The sequence below is a fragment of the Natrix helvetica genome (genome assembly GCF_964273705.1).
Source record: "Natrix helvetica genome assembly, chromosome: 2".
NCBI lineage: Eukaryota > Metazoa > Chordata > Lepidosauria > Squamata > Natricidae > Natrix > Natrix helvetica.
In genome coordinates this window covers 298,183,052-298,207,246 of record NC_138552.1, presented here as the reverse complement: position 1 = coordinate 298,207,246, position 24,195 = coordinate 298,183,052, and the positions used below count along the sequence as shown (strand labels likewise).

The 24,195-nt window shown below is 55.7% G+C and overlaps 1 protein-coding gene across 1 annotated transcript in view; it reads left to right on the top strand.

The window, feature by feature from the left end:
• Positions 1-3,156: 3,156 nt before the first annotated feature.
• The window catches only part of FOXN1 (forkhead box N1), a 47,388-nt gene continuing 26,349 nt past the window's right edge, over positions 3,157-24,195 (top strand). Inside the window, exon 1 of the mRNA XM_081944006.1 lies at positions 3,157-3,246. The gene's annotated coding sequence lies outside the window, so the exon portion shown is untranslated. The remainder of the gene's footprint in view (positions 3,247-24,195) is intronic.

The window sequence follows — 24,195 nt, the reverse complement described above, 5'->3', positions numbered from 1 at the left end:
TGGTAGGAGGGCAAAGAAATCGTCCCTGAGGATTTTCCCGTAATTAATACTGGCAAAATACTCCCCTCTACCCAATTTCTTTCTCAGCTGGGTCGACCCATTTGGGGTTGGGGAGGGTCTGATAAAGGGAGGGTCCCTGTCTGCTGTGCAGTGGGTGGGGATTTCTATTATCTGATCCATTCTCTTCACCCCCTGCCCCAATGCAGGAGAGAGGGTGGTTTGCAATGGGATACAATGCCAGACCCCAGGTGGTCCCTCAGATGACCGGGCCTTGCTCCATGCAGGGTCTGTAGCCCTCTCCCCCCATCACGTCTGGAAGCAAACTGGCAATCAGCGCAGCTCACCAAGCCCCCAACTGACCCCCCCAACTAATCAGCCTACTCAAGCCCTCATTCCACATTTCCTGCCCAAGGAGGCCTGAAACCTCAATGGTCAGCCCACCCACCCACTCCTGCCCAGGCACCGGCCATATCCAGGTAAGACCACCTCCAAGCCCTCCCCTCAATCCATTTTTTTAAAATATTTGCACCCGTTGTGCCCCAACAGGCAGCTGGAATCAAGGGACTTCACAAGTTCATAGGGCACAACAAAAATGAAACTTCTTAAAAAGAACATTATTGAAAGAGTTTTATTATTTTTTAGTTACAAGAATAGACATTCCCTCTTTCCTTCTGCAGTGTGTCGTCTGGGTACAAACCTCCGGGTGCCACATCGTTCCTCTTTTGCCACATCTTTCCCATTCATAATAACATTATTTCACTAAGTTTAGTATGATAATATATTGAGCATTTAAACATGACAGAACTCTCCATTTTCCTTCTTAATATATTCTAGTAATAATATATCAACACTAAACATCATTATTCTTGACATACACAGGCATGCACTGTTTTATATCTTTATCTAAGTGTATTATCTACTTATTTTTTAGCTTTCTTCATTTCCCAACTTCTTTTTTCTCTCCAACCATTGGTAAAATGCTTCCCAAATCCTATAATATTCAGTTTGCTCTTTTTTCTCCTTCATTGCTCATGTTCATCTGTTCATTTCTGAACATTCCAATGTTTTCCTTATTCCCTACAAGGATAAGGGGGGGAAATTCATTTCTAATGCAAAGGTGCAGCTAGGGCGGCTGGCCGGGGAGGACCCTCACATACCCGCCTGGTCCAAGCTGGGTTTGCTCCAGGCTAAAACCTGGAGTTGCTTCCGGTCCCACCGGCCGAAGAAATTGGAGAAAGCCCTGGTTTGACATGATTTCCTCCCTCTCCTCCTGTCCAGGGGACCTTCATTTTCAAATGATTTTTTGAGTCACCTTTCTGCTCAGACGGCAGCCCCCGCGAGGGCCTTCTAATTGCAAAATGTCTCTCTTAATGCCTTAAATTATCGGTTGTGATGAACCCTGAGGACTAGAACCACGCTTGTCTAAAAGGTTAAATTTCAGGCCCTGGAAGCATCGGCAGTGAGAGAAGGCTGGGATCCTGGAGGGTTATCCTGGCTGCTCTCCTGAACTAGCAATTATGAACTCACAGGCAGAAAAAGAGATCCGCTCAGCGCTTTTGGGCAACACAAATCACCTCCGGGTGCTTCCCTTCTTCCCAGGGTGCGTTTCATCTCCCCCATTTCCCTTAGAACTCTGGGGGTTCTCTGGAGGTCCTTTTCAGACTCAAAGAGGCTTTAGAGGTGAGGTGAAAGTGGATGCAGAGAGGTGGGAGCCTCGGCTGGGAGACCTGGGGGGCCACCTTGGCAAGGGACACCAACTGCCCCCTTTCCTGGCCAGGAGGCACCGAAGGTGGGAACTTACATCTTGGTCCTCTCTTGGACGACACTAATTTCGTGGGGCTACCCTTGGAGACTCTTTGGAAGCTGCAGCCTGCTGGTCCACTGGTCTTAGCTCAGGGGTCTCCAACCTTTGCCACTTGAAGGCTTGTGGACTTCAACTCCCAGAGTTCCTTTGCTGTCTGAGGAACTCTGGGAGTTGAAGTCCACAAGTCTTCAAGTGGCCAAGGTTGGAGACCCTTGGTTGAATGAAAGACTGCCTGCTCTGTGAAGCTGCCCAGACTGCTGGTGGGCTTCAAGGACCCCTATGAGGAGTTGGGGAAGACCCCTAAAACCTTATTCCACTAGGCCCCCTCCCTCCCCATGGAGAATCTGCCTGGGAAAAGATGTGGCAGGGGGGGGAATCCCAGCTCACAGGAGGTCTGCCCTTCAGCGATGACAGCTCAATGACAGGCAGTTCCCCCTCCTCTGAAATAGGGGGATCGCCTCCCCTTCCTCTTCTGGGAATTGGTGGCAATGGCTCTGCTTTGTAGAACTTTGGAGCAGGGGGCCTTAGACTGGGGCAGGGGAGGGGACAGCAAAGGACCTCTCTGGGTGCTTGGAATGCTGTTCTAAGCCCCCCCCCCCGGGAAATCTGGCAAGTGAGGAGCATGCAGAGAGTCCTTGACTTATAACAGTTCTTTCAAAGTTGCAACAGCACTGAAAGAAATGGCTCAGGGCCGCTTTTCACACATATGACCTGTGATATCAATTCAAAGGCTTGGCAACTGACTCCCACCCATGATGGTTGCAGGGTCCCGGGGTCACGTGATCCCCTTTTGCCCCCTTTTAACAAGCCGAGTCAGTGGGGAAGGCAGACTCACATCATAAGGGGGCTACTAACTTATCAACTTGCAGTGATTCGCTTAACGACAGTGGCAAGAAAGATTATAAAATGGGGCAGAAATGACTTACAGAACTGTCAGGCAGAACTGTCTTGAATAGCAACAGAAATTCGGGTCCCGGTTGTGGCCATAAGTTGAGGACTACCTGTCCAAACTGCTAAAAGAAACCAGTGGCTCCATCAAAGGCCTGACTAGCTTGGCCGTTTTTGGCTCTGACCAGTTCCAAATTCTCACCAAATCCTCCGCGTCATCTGGGCGCCCTTCGGAGCTCCGCTGCCCCCAAGGCTCGGGGGTTGCCGGCGACCCCCGCCCGGCCGCTTAGTCACAGCTGCCGCTGCGCGCTGCCTTCCCTCTCGCGGCCCGCCTAGGCGCGGGATGGCCCGAGGCGCGGCGTAGCGGCGGAGCTACTAATTAGGGCTGCCCTGCCCCGCCAGGTGCCTTCCCGCCTCCCGGAATGGGAAGCGCAGGCAGCGTCCGGCCAGCGCCCGCACTGTGCGCCCAGCCTCCGTCCGCTGCCCGGCCTCGCGCGGGCCCTCCGCGCCTGACTCGCCGCACCGGGACCCCCGCCCTCCCGCGGCAACGGCAGGTAGGAGAGAAAGGGCGCCGCGGCACGCAGGGCAGGAGGAGGCGGCCCTGGGGGGCACCGGGCGGGAGGGGGCAACGCCGACCTGGACTCGGACCGGTGGGAGCGGCCAGCCCTGAGCAGCGCAGACTAGCAGCAGCAGTAGCTGCAACGCCGCTCTCCCGGGAGGGACCGTCCCGAGGGCTCTGCGCAGCCGGTCGGGAGCCCGCAGCCGGCAGGCAGGCAGAGGGCGGCGGGCTGGAACCGGGAAGCGCAGCGAGGAGTCCCTGCTTCCGCCGGCAGGGCGGGCAAAGGTCCTGCAGGCAGCGGGCGAAGGCGGGGGCTCTGCCGGGAGCGCCAGGAGCGGTGCCCGAGGGCCGCTGAAGCCCCCTCCTTCATTCCCTCCCTCCCTCGCCTTTGGCCCCCCAGAGAAGACCGTCTCAGCTCCGCCCGACTGGCACAAGCGAGCGCCAAGATGCGGGGGCATCTCTTCTGTTGCAGCGCGCCAGGTGCCCCCTCCAGCCCCGGCACTCGGCTTCGTCCCCAGCCCGCTCCTTCCGGACAGGGCACGGCCGGAGACCGCTTCTTTGAGCCGGCTTCTGTCGCGCTCGTGGCTGAAATGACCCCAGCAGCTCAAGGAGCGCGCCCGCATTGGACTGAGCGCCGCGATTTGTCTGTTTCCCCGCTGCCCTGCGCCGCTTGCGCGCACGTGTGTTTGTGTGTGTGTGTGTGTGTGTGCAGCATCCCCCCTTGCTGGGCTGCTTTGCTCAGAGTGGGGAGGGGGCAGACCTCCCTACTCTGGGCCCTGCCCTGCTCGGAACCGAACGCCAAGCAGAGGAACTGGGCAGAAACTTGGGCAGAAACTTTGATAGAGAAGGAAGCAAAAGCTAAAGGATTCGTGAAGCTGACAGACAGGGTTGCTGCCTGTCAGAAGTGGTGTAGGGTCTCCTGCTTGGGCGGAGGGTTGGACTAGATGACCTACAAGGACCCTCCCAACTCTGTTAAATCTGGTCAGGCCTGCAAGCCCTCCCTCCCCAAGCGGGGCCACACCTCTTTGATCCTCCTTCGGAGGGGGGAGGGGAAGCAGCCATGGGGCCAGGCACCAGAGAAAAGACCCAAGTGGGGAAGCCCACCCATGCAGGATTCCTGGGGGGGGGGGCTGGAAGGGAGGGCTGCATGTGTGCTTGGATCGGGTGTACCTGGAGAAAAAGCCTCGTCCCCCAAAAGGAAAATGCCCCCCCCCCCCGCCCGCTTCCTCTCCCAGGTCCACTCTGATCAGCCAATGAAGGAGGGCAGTTGATTTATTGTCTTGTTGTGCTTCCAGATGTTGTGGCTGCAGAGAGTGGACAGCCTTTTGTCTCTGGAATGGTAGAGGGCAGTGCCCCCTCCCCAACTTTTTGGGGGCCAGGGACTGGTTCCAGGGAGAAAGTTTTTTCCACGGACGAGGATGGGGGTGGGGGGGTCGTGGTTTTGCATGCTGCCTGCATCCCACAGATGGGGCTTCACTCCTTTGCCTGGTCCAGTTGCTTGCTGGCATGCCGTGGACTGGGGTTCGGGGACCCCTGATATAGGGCAAGAGTACCCAACCTTTGGAAGTTTAAGACTTATGGCTGCGGAATTCCGGGAGTTGAAGTCCACAAGGCTTAAAGTTCCCTTAAAGCTTGGACATTGGTGGTCCAGGGTCTCCTGCTCCAGCTGGGGGTTGGACTAGAGGACCTTCCGAGGTCCCTTCCAGATCTGTTATTCTATTCTTTGGAATTGGGCTGAGTCAACGTCAGACCAGAGGCTACTCCGAGGGGAAAAGTTGAAAGCGGGTCACAATTTGTGAAATTAAGACAGCCGGAGATGTAAAAGAATCCCGTCGCTGGCAAAACGCCCGGCCCAAAATAAGTGCCAAAGACTCTCAAAGGGGAGAAGCTGATGGGGAAGGAACTGCGGCTCCACACCTTCCTTAATGGCCTTGGATTTTCCCCCTGGCTTCTTCCAGGTAGTCCTGTTACTGAGTGAGGCGGTTGTCCAGTGAGCTTTGCCCCGTTTTACGACCTTTGGGGACCCACGGGACGCTGCGACGGTCATAAATATGAGTCAGTTGCCCAGTGTGTGTGAATGTTGATCGTTTTCAACATTTGTGGAAATATTTGGGGTTGTTTTAATGGTCGTGAAATGTCAAAAGTGGTCCTCGGTCACTTTTTCAGTATTGTTGGGATTTTGAATGGTCATTAAATGAGTGGTTGTAAGTCGAGGACTAACTGTAATGTTACAGCTTCCTCTGACCAGCCGCTGCCCTCTCAAAGTGCTTGGTGGGCTGGGGAAGATGGGTGCGGAGGTCCCCCCTACATCTGGAGGGTGACAGGGCATGAAAAGATGTGGAATCGAATGGGGTGGGAAGCCCTATCTTTAGGCAAACTGGATTTCCCTGGAAGGGGGGGATAGGCACCTCCCCCCCAGGTCCAGGCTTCTGAAGGGGGTGCAGAGATGTTTCCTAGCTCTGGTGACCCGTCCAGGCAGAGAGAGGAAGGGGTCCGGTCCTGTTCTCCGGAAGGCTCTGTGGAGTGGAGGTGGGGGCCCAGGTCAGGGCCCCCCATGGGAGAGCTTTTCTTTGGCCCTTCACAGGTGGGGCAGGCGGAGCACAGGTGTGTCTCTGTGGCCTGGCCTCTGCCCTCCCCTCAAGGCTGATGCCTGCTGTGCATTGGGGGAGAGCTTGCCTTGCCTGGGTGCAGGGCCTGCCAGGGGGAGGGGCTCGGGGCTCGGTCCATGCAGCACTTGGGGGCCCTGGTGCAAATTCAGCTCCTCCTCCAGACACGCATAAGTCAATGGGCAGGAGATGCGATAGGCCTCTGGAGAGCTCCACAGTTCCTACTGCTTTCTCACCCCAGGAGGAGGGGGAGAGGGGGAGGGGGAGAAGGAAGGAGATGGAGGAAGAAGAGGAGGAGGAAGAGGAGGGGGAGAGTGGGAGGAGGTGGGAGAGAAGGAAGAAGATGGAGGAGGAAGAGGAGAAGGAGGGAGAGGGAGAGGGGAAGAGAGAAGAAAGAGGATGCAGGAGGAGGAGGAGGAGGAGGAGGAGGAGGAGGAGGAGGAAGACAACAACAAGGACTGTGGCATCTTTGGTGCTCTCAGCTTGGCTATTTTATGGCAGATATTTCATGACCCAACTAGGTAACGTCATCAGTGTTAGAGAGGAGGGGAGTCTGTGGCAAGGAGGAGTCCCTGCTGAGGCTGGCCATTCCTTCCTTGGGGAAGAAAGTGCCGTGGGGCTCCTGTGCCCACACAATCGGGGGCCCAGATGAAAACCAGCTTGGTGCCCTTGCTATTCTTGTCTTTCCCAGCCTCCCTTTGGGAAATCCCACCTTGCAATGCCCCAAAAAGAGAGCCCGATTTCCCCAGCTTCCCCCCAGCCTTCCTTGGCCTTTCTGAGGGTGGCAGCCCTTTTGCCCCCATGCCTCAACTTCCCCAAAGGGATCTTGGTTGGGGATGAAGGGCTGAAGAGGTGGGAACTGTCCCCTCCTGCATAACAGCTGTGGCCGTAGTAGCCCCTCAGGCCCAGCTTCCCAGCCCTCCCTAAGCCCTTTCACAGAGTCAGTCTCTGGGGCCTCCCTTGGACTCCCCCCTCCCCACTGGGCTCTAAGGCAGGCTTGGCTCTGCCAGTGCAAAGAGGGGGCTGGAGGACGGCCGTGCCCTCTGCCCTGCCCTGCCCGGTTCTCTTGCTGGGCTCTTTCCTCACCAGCCTGCTTGGTCGTAGGATCTGCAGAGCAACCAGTGCCAAGGCCTGGGAGGGGGTGCCGAGAGAAAACCCGATGCCCCTCGTAGAGAAAGACTCAGGGAACCCAAGAAGGGGGCTTTGGGAATCACCACCACCACCACCCCCTGTTGACTTTGCTCTGTGGCAGTTCGGCTTCCTGCCCTCCTGGTGCCAATCAGTGCCAGTTCCTCAGGCCTGCTGAGGCAAGCCCTGGCAGCACTCTCATGCCCTGCATGAGGGGCAGGCAGGAGTTGAAAGGAAGAACCTGTTCTCCCAGGAAAAGTGCCAGCCTTTCCTTCCAGGGCACAAGGCTCCGTTGGCCGCCTGGGAGAATCAGGGAAGTTCACTTAGGCTGGCAGAGCTCGGCTGCCCCAGAAGATGCCAGGGCCGGAGCTCAGGATGCTGCACACAGAGAAGAGCCCCACCCTCACCCTCTGCCCCCCGCCCCCGCTACAAGGAAGGTCCCATCTGCACAGTTCTGCCCCAAAGGCTGACTGGCAAGGATGGAAGAGACCCTTCATCGTTTCTGGTGCTTCCAACCAGCCTTCCAAAAGGGACTTCATCCCTTTTGCCAAACCTTGGCACGACTCTGTGGGTCAACTCACCTGCAGCCCTGGAATGCCCACAGGGAGGGTGGTGGTCCCTGTACCAGTCCCCAGTTGATGGCCCAGGGTTATGACGGCGGCATCAGCAGCGGAGGTGTTTCCACCCTTAAAAAGAGAAGAAAATAAAACTGTGGGCTTTGAAGCCCCCCTTTCCCTCCAGCCTGCCTCGGCTTCCTCACCTGTCCAGCCAGGCTCCCAGGCTCTGCCCATCCCTGCATTGGGGCCCTTCTCTCCTTCCATTCCTCCCCAGGAGAAAGGGGGGCCAGAAAGGAGGAGGGAAGGAGCAGGGAAGGCTTCCTTGCAGGCATAACAGGAGGGTCCCTCCCCAGCAACGTCTCCAGGGCAATTCCACTCCAGCCTCTCCTGGACAAGAGTGTCCAGTTCAAGCAGGACCCAGGGAAACCAGAACTGGCTCCGAGAAGGTCAATGAGGAGGATCATGACAGACAGATTTCCAATATCTGGGGGGCTGCCCCACAGAAGAGGGGGCCAACCTATTCCCCAAAGGCCCTGAAGGCAGGACAAGAAGCAACGGATGGAAACCGATTGAAGAGAGAAGCTACCTGGAATTAAGGAGGAGCTTCCTGACAGGGAGGACAATCAACCACAACTGACCACCAGACGTGGTGGGTGCTCCATCACTGGGGGTCTTTAAGAAGAGACTGGAGAGCCGCCTGTCTGGAATGGGAAAGGGAAGCAGGCCCAAGTTCGAGAACTTTTAAGTCTTGTGGATTTTTAACCTCCCAGAATCCCCCGTTGGCTGGGGAATTCTGGGAATTGGCATCCACAAGTCTTCAGGTTCCAAGGTTGGATACCCCTGGCGGAGGGTCTCCTGCTCAAGCAGAAGATTGGGCAAGAAGACCCCCCCCAAGGTCCCCTCCAACTCTGTGGCTCGGATTCTGCGGCGCCTCTTTCTACCCTGCTCCAAACCGCCCGAGAGGCTCCATTCAGTCCGGAGCAAAAGAGACCCCCCCACAAGGCCCCTTGCACCAGAAGGGACCCCCGGCCTCTGGGGACCAGACCTGCACTGGCTTCAGCTTCCGTGGGCCGAGCTCCCTTCCCTGCTGCAAAGGGGCTTCAGATGCTCCAGAGGGAGAGGGAAGGCTGGAGCTGGGGAGGGGAGGGGAGGGGAGGGGGCACCACGCACCACTAAAGAGCTCATCACCGGTGCCTGTTTTGTGCAACTGGAGTGTTTGCACGGCCAGCACACGCTGGCAGGGACCCTGCTGGGACGGAGCCCTTCCTGGGGCTTCCTTCACCCCTCAGCCGGGGCAGCCCTCCCTGTGCTCAGGCCTTGTTCCTTGCTAATGGTGCGTGCCGGAGCGACACTTTGCAAGCGTTGTCTCCTTGCACCTGCGGAACCAGGTGTGCAAGAGGAGAAGGGAGGGGCCCCTCCCGGACAGGGTTTCAGACGCTTTGGGGGATGCAAGGACCCGTCCTCCCAGGCCAGCTCTCCTCTCTGGGCGCCCTGGAAGCCTTGAGGCAGGCAGCCAGAGACGGGGGCAGCCGGGGGACCATGCCCACCTCCTTGTGACCCCGTGGACCCCCGCATGCCAGGCTCCCTGCTGCTCCTCAGCCTCTTGGAGTTTGCCCAAAGCCCCGATTGCATGGCACCATCCGAGCATGGATGGGAGCTGATGAAGGGGAGAAGCAACCTAGAACTAAGGAGATCTTCCCCGACAGGGAGAACAATTAACCAGCGGAACAGCTTGATACCAGACATGGGGGCTGCTCCAACACTGGAGGCTTTTAAGAAGAGACTGGAGAAACATTTGTCTGAAATGGTACAGGCTCTCCTGCTTGAGCAGGGGTTGGACTAGAAGACCTCCAAGGTCCCTTCCAGCTTTATTCTATTCTATTCATATCCTACCCTCTCCTCTTCCTCTTCCTCTTCCTCTTCCATTCCCATTCCATTCTATTCCTATTCCTATTCTCTTCCTCTGCCATCCCCTTCTTATTTTGCCTTCCCTCTTTCCCAACCTCGGGGTCTTCCCCAAGGAGCCCCCTCCCCCCTGCTCAGTTGGTGGCCAAAGCAATTCCACTTCAGGATCTGCCCTTCCAAAGGACGGTCAGGGTTCCTTTCCTTTAGGATCAACTGGCTGGATCTCCTTGCGGTCCAAGGGACCCTCCAGCACCCCAATTCAAAAGCATCCGTTCTTCGGTGCCAATTCTCTTGGCCATCTTTCCCTCCTGGAAAAACCCTCCCTTTGACTACACAAAGTCAGAAAGTGGCCAGTTTTATCCCAGCCAGAGAGAGGGAAGGTTGTGGCTAGAATTGGGCATTGGTGCGTGAATTCCGGTGGAAGGAGCCAGTTGGTATGCCGGGGGCTGCTAAGAAAACAGTGCGCAGAAAAGTGTCAATAACAAAACAAACCTCACAGCGTGGCAATGTTCAGACAACCACAAGAGATGCAGCAGCTTCTTCCTAAGCACCCCCTCCCCACAGCCTGTAGGAGGGGTGCCCCAATGGCCTCCAAGGAAGGGGGTCTCTCCTGGGGTCACAACATGTCACCCATCCTATTTTACTGAGGAAGAAAACTTAGCATGGACACCAAGAGAATTTGGAATTGAAGGGCAAGAATTGGCTTTGGAAGCATCTTCCTAAATGCTTGGCTGGCACCTCAGGTCTGGCACCAAGTAGTAGCCCCCTCTGGTCTTCACCCCCCTGCCCCAGCTCCTCCCAGGCACCCACCGGATGACCGTTTGTTTCTGGCTGGCTGAGATCTCTCCTTCACCCCCCCCTCCTGGTCTGCTGCTCTGCCCCCCTCTCTCGTTTCCCCAAATGTGGGTGTGGACACGTGCCATGGTTGGCCCCCGTTCCAGGGGGACGGTGCAAGTCCTCTGTGTCACGGCTGCAAGGGCTGGAAGGGGGTGCTCCCCATATGAGGTGGACCTGGGAGCAGGTGGGTCTTGGAAGGCTTTGGAGCAGGATGCTGCTGTGGCCCTCCAGACCCTCGGACTCTGGGAATCAGGGGGCACCTGGGTGGAGGGTTGGTTCTGTGAGGCAGAGATGGGAAGTAGAATTGGAGCTGCAGGGAAGGGGTGCCCATGGTGGGTGCCAGTCAGAGAGACTGATGGAGGACCAAAGGCTTTGTGGCCTCAAGAGAAAAGTGAGGGGCTTCCTCTGAAGCAGCCCACCACCTCTGATGCTCCTGCCAGGCTCAACAGCCTTTCTGCCCACGGCCGTGCCTGGTGACATGCGGGGAGGAGGGGGGAGGGTAGCCTTCCCTTCCCCACACCAGGTCTCTGAGGGGTTGAATTCAACAGCAGACAAAAGAGGGGGCGTGGTCTTTACCTGTGAGACAATGAATCAACAGAGGTTTTCGGCTCAGCCTCTGCCCCCCTCCCCTCCCCCCCAAGACAGGGGCCTATGGGGGGATTAGGGCACCGTTAAGTAGTAAGGTGGGGTCCTTTGTCCTTGGACTAGCACTGATAATGTTCCCTAGTTGGGTCATGAAACGTCTGCCAGAAAACAACCAAGTCCCCAAAATCCTCCTCCTCTTCCTCTTTGCAACTCCCCCTTCCTTCTAACACTGATGATATTACCTAGTGGGGTAATGAAACATCTGCAAGAAAATCACCAAAATCAGAGAACACCAAGGACCCAACAATCTTCCTCCTCCTCCTCCTCCTCCTTTTCACAACCCCCCTCCCTTCTAGCATTGGTGAAGCTACCAAGTTTGGTAATGAAAGGTTTGCCAGAAGCCCACCAAGCTCAGAGAGCACCAAGGGCCCCTCATGTCACCCCTGAGCTGCGGTAGTCACGTTTTTACTCAAACCCAGCTGGAGGGGCCAACTCATCGTTTCATGCTCGGTGGGTCCGTGGGGTTGCAGCAGAGAGAGGTAGAGAACATTTTGCACATGCCCAGGGGCTCCCCCGTCCTTCCTACACTCAAGCCTTCCCTAACTGGACCTGGGGCTGCAAAGCTCAGCCTTCCTAGCAGCCCCCCCCTCCGTTCTCCCCCCCCCGCCTGCTGCTCCCTGAATCAGCCGTCCATGTTTTCTTCCTACTCAGCTCCTTTGCCCATGAAGTTCCCAAATCCGCCCCACAGATCAAATGAAGGTAATTGCAAAGCTCCTTGTGGGCGAATCCCAGTGGGCGGGAGGGAGTGGCCACGGGTGGGGCTCCCAGAGGAGGCAGCCAGGGCCCCATGCCCAGCCTGGGACAAGGCAGCAACAGAAACCACCTGGGCGGGTCACCCACACGCCTTCCTCATAAAAGGAGGCACATGGCATCAGCCCAGCAGCCAGGGCAGCGCAGGAAAACAGGGGCCGGCATGACACCCACGGTGGCTGCAGGAGGGCAGGGGGCGTCCGGGCTGGAGACCCCTCAGGGCAGCCCTGGACCAGGCCTGGCGGGGGTCTCCCCTTGCCCTGTTTAGTGGGACGCTGAAGGCGCTGGGCGTACAGGGGGGTCAGCTTCACAGCAAGCCTAGAAATGAAGTGGTGAGTAGGAACCAACCCCCCCCCCCCGTTCTTCCCTCTCGCTTTGCATGGAAAGTGGCCCCCTGCAGACCAGGGCTGCCCACTCACCTCCCCCCTCGGCCACACTCAGGAGCCCCCCCACACACACACAAGCAAGACCCAACCACCCCCAACCCAATAGGGCAAGGAGAGACCCCCACCAGGTCTGTCCAAGGCTGCCCTAAGCACCTTCCCTTCTCTTGTCCCCAAAGGCAACTGGAGTTTCTGGGGTTTTTTCCCTTTGAAAACATTTCACTTCTTAATCAATCAATTAGGATAGAGGTGGAAGGGACCTTGGAGGTCTTCTAGTCCAACCCTCTGCTCAAGCAGGAGACCTTCTACCATTTCACAAAAATGACTCTTCTTAAAAGCCTCCAGTGATGGAGCATCTTCCACAACTTCTGGTGGCAAGCTGTTCCCCTGGTTAATTGTTCTCACTGTCAGAAAATTCCTCCTTAATTCCAGGTTGCTTCTCTCCTTGCTCACTTTCTGTTTCTGTTGCTTCTTCTCCTGTCCTCGGGGGCTTGGGGGGAACAGGCTGACCCCTCCTCTTCTCTGGGTAGCCCCTCAAATACTGGAAAACCTCTCATCCAAGAAGCTCCTTCAGTCCTTGGGTGAGAAACAGAAGGGCCTGAAGGGAACTGGGAGTCCAGCTGCCTTTTGGAGAAGCCCCTGTGGAACAAGCAGGGCCTGGATGGGTGAGAAGTTCTCTTCTGCTTCTGGGGCAGAGAGGCCCACTGCAACGGAGGCCTTCCCTTGCTCCCCCACCACAATTAGGAATTTATTAAGGTTACCCCCGGGGTTACAGGGCTGGGGAGATCCCCCATCACGGTGGCTTTGCAAAGACCCTCCTTCGGCCCCACTGATCTCAGGGGGCTTCTGGTTCAGGGGGGGGAATCAGGGAGGCAGAAGATGCAGCTGGAATGGGGGGGCAGGGGACTTCTGAGTGGTTGTGACTAAAAAGCTGGGTTTATTCTGTCCTGATTCTCTGGTATTTTGGGGCTATTTAAATGCGGAATTAAACATAATTAATCAGTGGGACGGCTTGTCACCAGAGGTTATGGGGGCTCTGGAGGTTTTCAAGAAGAAACCGGGCAGCCATTTCTCCAGAATGGGGCAGAGTAAGGGTAACCTTGGGAACTTTAAGACTTGTGGACTTCAAATCCCAGAATCCCTCAGCCAGCACAGCTTCTAGGAGTTGGAAGTCCTCTTGTCTTCAAGGTCCAAGGAGGGACATCTCTGATAGAGAGAGGGGTGGGGCTCAAACCAGAAAGGGTGCTGCAGTGCAACAGCTGGGCAGAGGTTTTCCCTGAGGTGTGCAGATCTGGGGCCCAGATAGGGCCCAGGCGTGGCTCTCTCTTGGCTCTGCCACTCTGGGCAGGCAGCCCCAGCAGCTGGCGGCTTCCTTATCAACCCGTCTCCTCTTCTGCAGAAGACGGTGTGGGCTGGGCCGCCTCCAGGGGCCACCCCCACCCCTGCAGGACTGAATCTGGCTTTCAAGTCCCTCCTTTGCTTGGGGCATCTCCCCAGGAAGAGTTGGGAGACCAGATCCTGTTCCAGGGAAGCAACGCAGGGGTGTCGCAGGGGTGAGTCAGAAGACCAGGCCCTTGGGTGGGTGGGTGGGTGGGGGGCACCCACTGCCTGCCTGCTCATTTTAGCCAAAGCCGCCTGGACAGAAATCCTCCCCACCCCAACCGGTGGAGGTGATTGGACACCCTGGAATAAGATCTGCTGCTCGAGCAGGGAGTTGGACTAGAAGACCTCTAGGGTCCCTTCCGTGTCTTGGAAGGGGGGCTGGGCTTAAGGATAAATAATGGCCAGTTTGCCTCCAGAAGTTGTGAATGCTCCCACCCTGGAAGTTTTTAACTTTTGTCTGGAATGGTATATGTCTGAGCAAGGGGGTTGGACCAGAAGACCTCTAAGGTCCCTTCCAACTGTTATTCTGTTATATTCCGCCAGAAGTGAGTGCAGGAGGGGCTCTTGAAATTGAATGGCAGTTAGAAATTAGACTGGCCTTTTTCTCTCCGGGACATCTATGGAAATGCTTAACCCTCCAGGTGATGCCTTGTCCCAAAAGTGCTTTTGGTTTTCCAACTGGACTTTCTTGTTTATTTTTCCCTCGAAAATGTTTCCCTTCTTGTCCAAGGAGCTTCTTCTGTTCTGACTGAATGGTGGGGCACAGAAGGATTTATATTCATTTTGATTAGAAGCGAAACGTTTTCAAGGGAAAAAACCAAGAGGGTCCAGGTGTCTTTTGAAAAAGCACCTTTGGGTCTCCCTAGACAGAATGACATTGACGGCCCCTTATCCGACATTTACCTGGACAGAAGACCCTTAAAAGGTGGGGGGGGGGGCCCTGAAGGATAAAGAATGGCCAGACCCCAGGGCAGGAGAAATTAGACCAGGCACCCCCCCACCCCCCAGGATAACCGTTACTGCACTTTTGCATACATAGGTAGTCCTCAACGTACGACCACAATTGAATGCAAAATTTATGTTGCTTAAGTGAGAAATTTGTTACATTAATTTTTTCCCATTTTACGACTTTTCTTGCCACGCTTGTCAAGTGAAACACTGCAGTTCTTAACTTACCAACCTGAATCCAGCTTCCTCCCTTGACTTGGCTTGCCAGAAGGTCTCAAAAGGGGATCGCCGTCATAAGTACAAGTCAGTTGCCAAGCGTCTGAATTTGGATCACCTGACCTTGGGGATGATGCAACGGTCACAAGTGTGAAAAATGGTTGTACGTTCTTTTTTCCGGTGCCGTTGTAACTTTGAATGGTCACTAAATGAACTATTGTAAGTCGAGGACTCCCTGTATGCAAATGGCTTGCTCCACATTTATAGGGCGTGGGAGCATGGGAGTGCCACTAATAGGCACATGGGGGTCCCATTTTAGTGCCCCCCTCATTTGCCCCAGGGCTCCCCGAAGCGAGCTCTCCGCAGCCTGCAATGAAGAGCCAGGTCAGCAAAAGCCCCCCCCTCCCCCCCCTTCACACAACCTGCTATCAGTCTTATTCCTTGTTTGTGTGAAAGTGACTATTCTGGACCAGGGCTCAGGATTTCCCTACAGGAAGCAAGCACAGAATAACAGAGTTGGAAGGGACCTTGCAGGTCATCTACTCCAACCCCCCACCCAAGCAGGGGACCCTACACCATTTTTCTCCAGCCTCTTCTTGAAAGTCTCCAGCCAGGAAGCTCCCACAACTTCCGAAGGCAACTTCTGCTCCTTGGGCTGATGGTTCTTCTCACCCTCAGGAAGTTTCTCCTCGTTTCCAGGTTGAATCTCTCCTTAGCCGGTTTCCCTCCATTCTTCCTTCTCTGGCCTTCGGGGGGCTCTGGAGAAGAACTTGACCAAGCGTGCGCCAAGCGGGGTCCCGCCGTTCTCCGGGCGGCGGTGCAGGGAGGCCGGACGGCTTAGGAGGCTGCAGGGCACCGGCCGCCCTTGCCAGGGATGGCAGCCCCGGGCGCTCGGCAGCGAGAACGGAGCGCTCCTGCAGCCCCGAAGGCCGGGCGAGCGAGCAACCCGGGCGGCGGGTTCTTGCGGTCGAGGCCCGGCGCCAGCAAGGCCGGTCCCCGCCCGTCAAGCCACGCTCAGCCCGGGAGAAGGGCGGCGGGCCTCGCCTGCCGGGACCGAGATGGTCGCGCATCGTTTGCGGGGCAGGGAGGCGCCAGACCGGCCCGGCACTTAAGGGGCCCCCGGGGAGCCCAACGCCCGCAAACCCAGCTCTCCTCAGGGCTGGGAAGGAAAAGGGGGGGTCCCCTCTAAACCGTCGGGTGCAGCCGAGGCTCACCTAACCCAGCCGGGCGCCGTCTCCCAGGGGCTGCGGGGGCAACGGAGCGTCTAGGTCCCCGGGAAGCGGGGAAAGACTCCCAGGCTGGGAAGGGGCCAGGCCCGGCCCGGCTCAGCGCAGGGAGCCGCATGGAAGCCCCTGGAAGCCGAGGGGCGACTCTGCTCCAGCCTCCCCTCCCCAGCAGCGCCGGGGGTCTCCGTCCTCCTGCCCTCCCCCATCCCAGATCCGATCCCGGCTGCCCTCAGTCCCCGGAGGCCGGGATCCCTGCCTGGGATGGAAGGGGGCGACTTCAGCACGAGACCCGCTCAGTTGTTTTAATTTAAAGTTATTGGGGAAATAATTACGCCGCCGCATCTGACTGTCGAGCGACTCCCGACAGCTTTTAGCCGAGGGCACGGAGCGCCCCCCCCCCTGCCTCTCTTTTTAGGGCTTGGGGCTCGCCCTCTCCGGCTCCCCCGTACCCCCGGCCCCTTCCCGTTCCTCCGATGGCCAGAGCAGGAGACCGTTGGCGGCGGGGTCTCCTCCGGGAGAGCAAAGCGGTTCCTGCAGATGCGCTCGCGTGCTCTCTCCTTCCCCGGCAGGTAGAGGGGAAATCCCACTGAGAAAGCAACTGAGCGCCCGCTCTCTTTGATCCCCCCCCCGTTTCGCAGACAGGTGTCCCCCAATCAGCCCTCGCCGAACACCTTTGCCCGGTTTATGTTCCTGGGGCTGAATTGACCCCCCCTTTTTTTATTTCACCCAGCTCGGCTCCCTTGCACCTGCCTGCCTTGAGAAAACGGGGGTGGGGAGCCGCCTGTCATCCCCGCCAGCCTTGTCGGCAGAAGCTAGATCCAGGGGCGAGACTCTCGCCGCTGCCGCCCCCCACCCCACAAGTGGAAGCGTGTGCGCACCGCCGCCAGCTCCGCCAAGCAGCTGCGCGCAGCCCCCGCCGGCTTGGAATGCCCCCCCCCCCATGACTCACTTTCGGGGGCTTCGCGCGGGTTCGGTTCTCCCCACTTTTGAACTACAAAAGCGGCGGGGGGGGCATTTCCCCCTATTTCCCTCGGGGAAACAAGGGAGCAGCAGCGAGCGCCAGGACTGTTTCCCCTCGGACACTTCTAGGGGGGTCACGCTGTCCCCTCGGAACACGCCCCCCCTCCAAGCACCCGTCCCTGCGCTTCTCTTCCCGGGCCCCCATTTCTGCAGGTGTTAAGGGGGGAGGCGGGGAGTCCCGAAGGTTGGAATGCTCCCCTTGGGGTGGGGGGCTTCCATAGGGGATTTCTTTTATGTTTTTTCCCTGCCTCGTATAAGTCAGCGTTTCTCAAACGTAAACTTCAACTCCCAGAATTCCCCACCCAGCACGCCATGTCTAGGGCAGGATTAGAACTCAGAGTCTCTCAGTGGTTGCCGCTGCCTATCATTTCCGGACCCCTTTCCTCCCCCCTGCCCTCCGTGGCACTCAGCCCTCCCCACGAGGGTGGCGAATTGGGGGAGGGGGCTTCTCTTCTCTTTTCTTTATGTATAGTTCGTGTTTCTAGACGTCCCTCATCATCTCCCTCAAGGAGGGGCTCTGCTGGGCTGCCGCTTTGCCAGAGAGAGGATGGAGGGATAGCAACAGCAGCACCCCTGGGACTTATATCCCGCTTCACGGTGCTTTCCACCAGCCCCTCTCTAGGCGGTTTACAGAGTCAGCCTCTGGCGCCCAGCAGCCTGGCTCCCCATTTGACCCACCTCGGAAGGCTCAACCAACAAATGCTCTGTCCTACACACTGGCAAAAAAAAAGGTCACCAAATGCAAGCTGGGTGGACACGACCTCGTAGACGACCCCCCCCCACCCTGTCAAGGACCTCAGAGTCCTCCTCGTCTCCAATGCCCCTTTAAGCCCCAGAGCCCCCTGCGACAGCGTTGCCCCAAAGGGCTCTCAACCTAATCCCGAGTAGCTTCTTCTTCTCTGCTAACCAGAGCATAGAAAACCTTTGCCAGACCGATTCCCGAATGCGGCTCTTCCGCCTGGGAGCCTCACGGCATATCGGACGTTAACGGAGCGACTCCAGAGGTATTTCAGGAGACGAGTCCTCCGCTCCTCTGCTCGTAACAGAATCCCTTATGCCACCAGGCTGGGTGAAATTTTGGGCTGGGACAACCTAGAACTATGCCGTCTTCGGTCTGACCTAAGCATAGCACACGAAATTATCTGCTGCAACGTCCTACCTGTCAACGACTGCTTCAGCTTCAACCACAACAACACAAAAGCACACAATAGCTGTACAAACTCAAGGGAAACCGCTCCAAACTCGCTTGCAGAAAATACGACTTCAGCCACAGAGTGGCCGACGCCTGGAATGCTCTGCCCGACTCAGTGCTTTCTTCCCCAAACCTCCAAACCTTTAACCTTAGACATTTGATCTCACCCCATTCCTAAGAGGTCTGCAGGGGGCCTGCATAAGCGTCCCTCTCCCAATGTCCCTTTTTATTCGTATCCATTTCATATTTACACTTGTATATGTTATATAATGCAGGCAATGTTCCCTCTAATTTTTTTCCGATGTGAGCAGAAAAGTATAGTGTTTGAGCGGCACATTTTCATGCCTGAGCACCCGAATTTTTTTCACAGATGTCACCTAAGACAACAACGAAATCAGTGTTATTTGAAACTCAAAGTTATGTTTCTTCAAGGTACCCGCTTAATTCAAAGTGTTATATAATATCAGTATCACTTAACAACGCTCCTGCTTAGCAACCAAAATGTTGGCTCAGAAACTCTGGCATTTGAAGCACGCAACTCTTAAAGCTGTCAAGTTACAAGACCCTTGCACCCCTAACCCTTTAGGGGAAAAAACCCCCAGGGGTCTTCAAACCTGACAGCTTTAAGATTTGTGGACTTCAACTCCCAGAATTTCTCCTCCAGTCCTGTTGGCTCAGGAACTCTGGCATTTGAAGCATGGAAGTCTTAAAGCTGTCAAGTTACAAGACCCTTCCACCCCTAGAAAAAAAATGCAGAGCTCTTCAAACCTGACAGCTTTAACACTTGTGGACTTCAACTCCCAGAATTCCTCCTCCAGTCATGTTGCAGCGACGTCATCTGCGTGGATCTGCTCCATCTCTGCTTTCTTCATTGTGGGCAGGGCTGCTGCTGAAGTTGCCGACGAGTTGCCAGCAGAATAACTGCTGCTACCTGTTAAATATTAGCATATATCGTAGTAAGTCTCCCCTCTGGTCCGCTGCCACAGTGGGAAACAGGTATCGTTCTGATTGGTCGAGGGGCGTACCCGATCCCTATAAAAGGGGAACCCTCCGACCACAGAGCAAGCTGGATCATTACTACTACTAATAAAGAGCTGTTAAGTCACTACGTGTCCGGAGTCTGTCTCTCGTTGCCCAGATCCAACATTGGCGACGAGGGTGGGATCGAGAGGCAGATAGGACGAAGAACGCTACCTCCAGAATCTCCGGATTTGATCCAGCCCAGGAATTCGGCAGACATTCCGGCAGCCATCTCAGATCACCGCAGCGCGGCAAATTCAAACAGAGAAGATGGCGATGCATGCTCCCCCCGCTCCTTTCGACCCAGCAAACGACGAATGGGAAGCCTTCATGATTCGTTTCGAGTGTTTCCTCGAAGCAAACGAATACACGGGGATCACCGATGCGAGGAAGAAAAACATCTTCCTCGGCTACTGCGGAAAGGAAGTCTTCAATACGGCCAGAGACCTCACCGCGCCTACTCCAATACAGGCAGTATCGTGGACGGCGTTGCAACAGGCCCTGCAAACTCATTACGCGCCAAAACCTTCCCACCATGTCTGCCGCAAGGAATTCAACACGAGGAACCAGAAGGCGGGAGAATCCATCAATCAATATGTTGCAGCCCTACGAAAAGCAGCAACTCACTGCGAGTTCAGGGATCTGGACGAGCACATCTTAGCGCAGCTCATCTGTGGGTTAAGAGACATTTCTCTACAAAAGAAGCTGTTGGCAAACCCGAATTTAACCCTACAGATAGCGCTGAACGAAGCAAGAGCGTCAGAGTCAGCAGAGAAATCATCGGTGACCATACAACGAGGGGCCAACGTAAATCAGCCAGCACCGAGGCAAACCAGAGTACACTACGAGGACACAAGCCCCGACTACTACGAGAATCCCGAGTTCGAGGACAGTCACATGATGCGGAGCAGTCACATGAGGCCTGGGGGGAGACCCGGATCCCGCTTGCCACCCTGCGCAAGTTGCGGAGGGAATCACCCCAGGTCTACTTGTAGGTTCAGGAACGTTGTTTGTTCGCACTGCAACAAACTTGGGCACATCGCACGAGTGTGCCGGAGCGGAGTCCCTGCCTCACGGCAGCCACCCATGTACCGCCAACAGAAGCCCAACCCAGGGGCTTGGCGAAATCAAAAAGGGCGCCCAGAGAGAAATCCACAAGTGTTTACCCAGAGAGAAAATTCCCAAAGAGCTGAGCGAGCGTATCCCCAGAGAGAATACACACAAAGAGCTGAAAGAGCGTTCTATCAAGACGCTCAACGAGAGTATTTTCAGGATGTAGACGATGAGATAGAGTTGACCCAGAGAGAGGAGTTGCGAACGTATCTCACCACAATACATCAGGTCCGCCCTAAGCGACCAAAAAGGCTGAGAGTCACAGTCCTCTTGGAGGGCTCACCCTGCGAGCTAGAAGTTGACACAGGATCGACCCTGACGATTATTTCATGGGCATCCATGCAACAGGCTATCCCTAGCCTCAGAAAGAGCCAACTCCGCGCTCCAGACGTCCTACTGCGAGACTACCAGGGGAACCAAGTCCCCATCGTGGGCCAAGGCACATTCCACATCCGTTTCAAGGACATCGAAGCCCAGCTGCCCGTGACCATCGCCAGCGCGCCATTACAGAACCTTCTGGGGCTTGATTGGTTTGAAGCCCTGGGGTTAGAAGTCACCGGAATAAACGCCGTGAGAAACAGCAGCGCTGATCAGATTTTTAAGGAGTTCGAGGACGTGTTCAGCCCCGGTCTTGGTAAGTATGTGGGTAAACCAATATCATTCAATTTAGACCCCAAAGTGGCGCCAATCCGACTTAAACCGAGACGAGTGCCTTTTGCACTCCGCCCAAAAATAGATAAGGAAATAGATAAGTTAGTGGAGCAAGGAATCCTTGAGCCGGTGGATCACGCGCGTTGGGAAACACCCATCGTGACCCCAGTCAAACCAGACGGATCAGTCCGCATCTGCGCGGACTATAAATGCACAATTAATGTCGCGCTACAACAGAGCGCATATCCTGTGCCTGTAGTGCAGCACTTATTGCACTCGTTGGGGCCAGGAAAGGTATTTGCTAAGTTAGACATGGCACAAGCTTACCAGCAACTGCCAGTTGATAGCGCCACAGCGGAGGCCCAAACTATAGTGACGCATAGAGGAGCATTCAAATGCAACCGGCTACAATTCGGCGTGAGCATTGCCCCAGGATTGTTCCAGAGCGTCATGGAACGACTTTTGCAAGGGATACCGGGAGTCGTCCCCTATTTTGACGACATCTTGGTGTCCGCTGCAAACGAGGAGCAATTAAATAAAAGAGTCAGAACTGTTTTGGCCAGAATCAGAGAAAAGGGTCTCCGCCTTAAAAAGGAAAAATGCCAAATTAACGTGCCTAGCGTAGAATTCCTGGGTTATAGAATCGATGGTCAGGGAATACACCCCACTTCAAAGAAAATTAAGGCGATCCAGGACGCCCCCACACCACGAAATCAGACCGAGTTGCAGGCCTTCCTCGGATTACTTAACTTCTACAGCGTTTTTCTGAGGCAGAAGGCGACCGTTGCTGAGCCACTACACCGTCTACTCCAGAGGAACGCACCATGGAAATGGGGACAATCCGAAGCTGCAGCTTTCGCCGGGGTAAAGGGCCTGCTCACCACTGACTCACTACTTGTTCAATACAGCCAGACCCTACCGCTGGTATTGACCTGCGACGCATCACCTTTCGGAGTTGGAGCAGTCCTCAGCCACAGGATGCCCGACGGAAAAGAAGCACCCATCGCCTTCTACTCCAGAACTCTTTCATCGGCCGAAAGGAATTACAGCCAAATGGACAGGGAAGCGCTGGCTGCTGTAGCTGGAGTAAAGCGTTTCCACGAATACCTCTACGGCCGCGATTTTGAACTAATTACAGATCACAAACCGTTGTTGGGACTTTTGGCGGGAAACCGCCCCACCCCGATCTCCCTTTCTCCACGCATGACCAGGTGGACTGTTTTCCTGGCTGCGTATTCATACAAATTGATTCATCGACCGGGCTCCACTCTCGGACACGCAGACGCACTCAGCCGTTGCCCATTACCTGACATTCTGCCAGACCCCACTCCAGAAGTACCGGTATTGCTCATTGACTGTTTGGACTCTGGACCGGTTTCTTCATACGACGTTGCAAGATTCTCCTCTAAAGACAATGTAATAAAGCAAGTTCAAACTTGGGTTTGGAGGGGATGGCCGAAGGGAAACGTGGGCCCGGAATTCAAAATGTTTTGGTCAAAACGGGACAAACTCTCAGTGTTACAAGGTTGTTTATTGTGGGGGGATCGAGTTGTTATTCCGTATGTTTTACGTAGGAATGTATTAGAGGCTTTACATGTGGGTCATCCGGGGATTGTTAGAATGAAGGCGTTAGCAAGAAGTTACGTTTGGTGGCCAAACATGGACAAAGAAATAGAAGAGTGGGTGGCCACTTGCAACCCATGCCAGGAATCGAGACCAGCACCCCCGGAAGCGCCCGCCACAGAATGGGAGAAACCTAAAGCACCCTGGTCGCGAATACACATCGACTTCGCAGGGCCATTCCAAGGTCAGACTTTCCTTATAGTTGTGGATGCATACTCAAAATGGCTAGATGTAGTCCTAATGACTTCAACCACGGCAGAGGCAGTCATTAAGGTTCTACGGCGACTTTTCGCCACTCATGGCCTGCCCGACCTCCTAGTCTCCGATAACGGGCCCCAATTCACGGCCATGCATTTCGAAACGTTTTTAGCAGGTCAGGGAATTCGGCATGCCCTCGTCGCGCCATTCCATCCGGCATCAAACGGACAGGCGGAGAGAATGGTGCGATTCGCAAAAGAGGCCCTCGCTAGGATGGGTCCAGGTGATTGGCAAACACGCATTGACCATTACCTCCTAATTCAGCATATTACCCCAAGCGCAACGACGGGTAGGAGTCCTGCTGAACTACTTATGGGCCGCCGTCTACGGTCTCACCTGGACCGTCTTCACCCAAATTACTCTGCCACAGCTCCCCCAGACTCCACAAGTAAAATTCGGTCTTTCAGCATAGGGGATTCAGTATACGCCCACAACTATGCAGGGGGAACATTGTGGATGCCGGCAAGGGTCATTGGCATCACGGGTCCACGATCGTATTTGCTGGAACTAGAAGATGGGCGGAACTGGAAAAGGCACATCGATCAACTTCGGGGTCGCCTAGCACACTCAGACCTTCGAAACGAAGACGAGATGTCCCTGCCTACAGAAAGTCAACCACGCGAGAGCCCCATCATAGAAAACCACGACACCTGCGAACCAAGTTTGGAACAAGAAAACACGCACGAAGCAGAGCAAACCCCAGACAACGCAACCGAGCAGACTCCAGAACGCCTTAGCAACGAAGACACAAAACCTCCCGAACGTGAAACAGGAAAAGCACCTGATCCTGCAACCATTTCTAACCAGCCCGAACTACGACGCTCCTCCCGAGCAAGACAAACACCCACATACCTAAAAGACTATGTTACCTACCGCAACGTTCCATCTAGGAGGGGAGGGGTGTTAGATATTAGCATATATCGTAGTAAGTCTCCCCTCTGGTCCGCTGCCACAGCGGGAAACAGGTATCGTTCTGATTGGTCGAGGGGCGTACCCGATCCCTATAAAAGGGGAACCCTCCGACCACAGAGCAAGCTGGATCATTACTACTACTAATAAAGAGCTGTTAAGTCACTACGTGTCCGGAGTCTGTCTCTCGTTGCCCAGATCCAACACTACCTCCTCCTCCTCCAACAGCACCACCAGATTTGCTCCTGAGCTCAGCGCTGGGTAACCCGTGCCCGCTCCTCCTCCTCCGTGCTTTTGAAGAACCATGAGGCTTTTTCCCCCCCTGCTCCCTCCCCACCTTCCTACTGTCTCCTGCAGCCTCATGGCTCTTCAAAAGCACGGCGGAGGAGGAGGAGGGGGCAGGCAGGGGTAACCCAGCGCTGACTGAGCTCAGGTGCTCCGAGCAGAGGGGAGGCGCCGCTGCCATGCGCAGAGATGCCGGCTGGAGCTTTGCCGGCTTCATCTCAGCCGCAGCGCCGGGCGGCAAATCCGGCAGTGCTGCCTGTTAGAGGAGGAGGAGGAGGAGGAGGTGGCA